Below are 4,288 nucleotides of genomic sequence, written 5' to 3' on the forward strand. Positions count from 1 at the left end.
TCAAAGAGGTATCCTGTGGCGGCACACGGTGAGTCGGGCCAGCAATCAACAACAACAACAAAGGTTTCTTATTTTATTCCGTAAAAATAAGTGGCGACCGTGATCTCCTCGCGTCGAATAACCAAACGGGCCGGTCACAACATAACGATTCCGCTCAGTATTAACAACATTCAATTTTTGGCACATTTTTGTAAAAAGGGCAAATTGTTGATGAAATCAAGTTAAGGTGTTTATTTATAAGTAAATAAACGGTTGCAACCAAAATTAACAACATTTCAAAAATTCCGTTTTTGGTGGTACGCATGCGCGCGCAAGGAGAAGGGATGACGCGGCGCCTCGGCCGAGCCGGGCGCGCCACGCAGGCAGTTGGAATCGAGCGCTCACCAAGCCAGCAGCGTTTTCAAAAAAACGAGTCCGCTCACGAACAACCGAAAGGGTTTTATTAGTTGTTACGTAAATCAGTGTACCTGGCCTCGCCAATAAAGTATTGGGTTAATAAATCGGTATAAACTAAGTAAACCATAAACTCTGTGAGTGTTTACTTTACACCTACTAGAAACCAAGAGACAGAACGAGAACAAAGGATCCGTCAAAGGGGTATCCTGTGGCGGAACACGGTGAGTCGGGCCAGCAATCAACAACAACAACTAAGGTTTCTTATTTTATTCCATAAAAATAAGTGGCGACCGGGATCTCCTCGCGTTGGGTAGTCAAACGGGCCGGTCACAACCTAACCGACACTTTTTTTTTTTTTCTTTTTTTTTCTTTTTTTTTGAAAGTTAGTACCTTTTTTTTTTTTTTTGCGTGGGGGAAATCCTTGATGGATACCCCGGCCTTGGGGAAGATGGCCGGGGTTATGCGAGACTCCCCTCCCACCTTAGGAGATGGGGAGGGTTTACCCGCTAAAACCCCCACGGTGTACCTACTCGGCGCGTTGGAAGGAGGGACCCGGTACCCCTTTCGGACTCATCGCGGGTCCCTCCCGCGCCTACCAAGAAAAAAAAAAAAAATTTCCCGGGAGGGGGGGATCTTTTAGGTCCCCTCCGAAATCTCTGGTTTGGCGGGGAGAGGCACACTTCTCCCCGCCTCCTCTTGTAGGGCCGAGTGCAGGACTGGGCGGAGCCCCCCAGCTTCGTCCAGTCTCGACCTTATGTTGTGCCGACTTCCCGGGAGTAGGACGGTTCCTCCTCCCGGGAAGGGCACCACCGACTACTAGTTCCGAGAAGGCCGGAGCGGTGCCTTATATACCGGCTGGGGCCCCCGACTGGCCCCAGTATGACACCGCCCCGGCCTCACCGAAGTCTCTTGCCCCGGGGAGAGGGTATCTCTCCCCGGGGCTCACCTTCATCCGTCCGGCCTCCTCCTCATGTTACGGGGTGGAGGGGGGCGACCGGCCCAGGCACGAAGAGGAGGAGACTGATTGCCCCCTCTCCCGGCTATATCTGGCCGTGCACCGTCGCCCATTTGTCCTCCACCCCGTCCACCTCTACCTCACCTTCTCCTAGGGAGGGGGCGATTGCCTCCCCCCCGGGAGCCCTTTCGAACTCTCGTTCCGTGGCCTCCTTCTGCAGCATCACTTGCTCACAGAAGGAGGTCACTGCTTCCCACCTCTCCTTATCCCCGACCATCGCCCGCACAAAGGCCGGAAGAGAGAGGTCATCTCCTATCGACGCGACCAGAACCCGGCGCTCATCCGCCCACGCCGGACAATCCTCCAGCGTGTGCTGCGCCGAGTCCACAGCCGCGTCGCACGCGCGGCAATGCGCCGTCAGTCTCTTCCCAATTCGGCACAGGTACTCCTCGAAGCAACCATGCCCCGAGAGCACCTGCGCCAGACGATAGGTGAGCCTACCGTGCCGTCTGTTCAGCCATTCCTCCAGGCATGGCCGAACAGCCCCGACAACGCGCCCGCCAGCTACGGTATGCTGCCGCAGCCGCTTGCTCCACCTCTGGAGCACTCGTTGTCGGGATTGACGCTCTGCGAGGGCCACTGCCTCGTCCAGACGAGGGCCTTCCCACCTCCTGCGCAGGTCGACGCGGAGATCGTACGTCTCCGCGTACTTTTGCGCAAGGAGGTCCAGCGGGGGGACTCCCGCCAACAGCNCTGCCGCCTCATGCGAGATGGTTCGGTAAGCACGAGCCACGCGCATGTTGATAATGCGCTGTGCGGCGCGGAGCTGGTGGAATGCTCCGCGCCCTGTGACTCGTGCCACCTTTGCCCAAATCGGGGCCCCGTACAGGGCCACCGAATGAACCACCCCGACATAGAGGCGGCGTACCCTCTCGTCTGGACCCCCCAGGTTGGGNAAGAGGCGANCNAGNGCGGCCGCCACTCGTTTCACCCTGGGGGCGAGGCGCCCGAAGTGACCCTCAAAGCGCCAACGGCTGTCGAGGTGGAGACCCAGNTACTTAAGCGTACCCCCCACCTCGACCCTGGCGTCACCTATCTGTAGGCTGGTCCTGGGCGGCCGCCCCCGAGGGCCATGGAACCACATGGCCTCGGTTTTCTGGGCAGCCACCGTTAGGCCCAGCCTTTTTATACGACCGACAACGCGTTCCGCGCCCACCTCGGCGTGGATCCGCGCTTCTTCCCAGGTGTCCCCGGGGGCTACGATCAGCGTGTCATCTGCGTAGCACACCACGCTGATCCCCCCGGGGAGGACGGACCGGACCACCGCGTCGTACCCCAGATCCCACAGGAGCGGCCCGAGTACCGACCCCTGCGGGACCCCCCCGGCACATCTCCTTTCGACGCGGCTCCCCGTACCGGCTCGAGTATTCTACCCACCTGTCTCGGAAGTAATCCCCGATCAACCTCCTCAGGTAGGGCGGGACGCCGTGATGGTCTAGCGCCCGCCCCACACTGTCCCAGGGGAGGGAGTTGAAAGCGTTCTTGATGTCGAGAGACACCGCTATCAACTTTCCTCCCCGGGAGGTTACATCCCCCGAGAGGGTCTCCACACGCCGGATAGCGTCCATGGTGGAGCGTCCCTCTCGGAACCCAAATTGGCTGTCCGCCAGATCGGGGCCTACCCTCGACAGGTGGCTCGCGAGGCGGGCTGCGACTATTCTCTCGAATAGCTTGCCCACCTCGTCGAGGAGACATATCGGCCGGTAGGCGGACGGTGAGTCCGCCGGCCGTCCTTCCTTCCGCAGAAGGACCAACCTGGCGCGCTTCCACGCCAGGGGAAACCATCCCGCCTTCAGACAGCTCGTAAGGAGCTGTCTGAGGCGGGTCCGCAGGGGCCCTAGGGCCAAGACCCAGGCTCGCCCAGGGATTCCATCCGGACCTGGGGCGGTGTTTTTCTCACCCATCTTCCGGATGGCCCTGGTCATTTCCTCCTCGGTGACCGCCCATTCGTCGGACCACTCCACTAGGTCCGGCGTATCCTCCGGGGCGGGCCAGGTCCCCCTCCCGCTAGGGAAGAGGGTGTCGACTACCCGCCCCAGGAGTTGGTGGTCATGGCTCTCCGTTACCGGGGGCGTCCAAGGTCGAAGTCGTTTCATAACGACCTTGTACGGACGCCCCCACGGGTCCCTATTCAGAGTCCCGAGGAGCTCGTCCCAGGCCTGGGCCTTTGCCCTGATTATAGCCGCCTTGAGGGCTTTTTTCGCATTGCGATAGCCCTCATACAACCTTTCCCACGTGGCTTTGCCGCTCGATGGTCGGCAGCGGGCGTGGGTGTACTGGAGTCGCGCCCCAGCGCACTGCTTGCGCAATTGGGCGATCTCCATTGACCACCAGTACACTGCCCTTCTGGAAGGAAGGCCTCGCCGGCGGGACATGGCCACGTCGCAGACATCGACCATGCCCGCCATGAGTTTCTCTACTTCCTCCCGTGGGCCACGCGGCGTGGCCGGTGGAGGCAGCCACGCCACCACGTGGGCCGCGGCTATCAAGGCATCTGGGTCCATCTTCTTAAGGACCCAGCCCTGCGGGGGTAGGGTGTTACCACCCTGGCGGGCCCGGTGGCCAGGGCCAAACGTGGAGACGACCATAGTAATATACCGATGGTCTGAAAACGTCTCCACGTCTGTCCTGACTTGCCACCCGGTCACACGCGGCACGGCAGCCGGGGACGCGAACGAAATATCCACGATTGATCCCCCGTGCTGCCGCACGCACGTATGCTGCGAGCCCCGGTTGAGTAGTTGGAGCCCGCACGCCGCCGTCCACTCTTCCAGGACCTCTCCCCGACTATCTGTCCTGGGGGAACCCCAAGTCTCAGACTTGGCGTTGAAATCCCCCAGGACCAGTACTGGACGGGGATGCCAGCGCCTAACCACG

Source organism: Pseudomyrmex gracilis, unplaced genomic scaffold (genome assembly GCF_002006095.1).
Source record: "Pseudomyrmex gracilis isolate BER0280 unplaced genomic scaffold, ASM200609v1 scaffold_1583, whole genome shotgun sequence".
Taxonomy (NCBI): Eukaryota; Metazoa; Arthropoda; class Insecta; order Hymenoptera; family Formicidae; genus Pseudomyrmex; species Pseudomyrmex gracilis.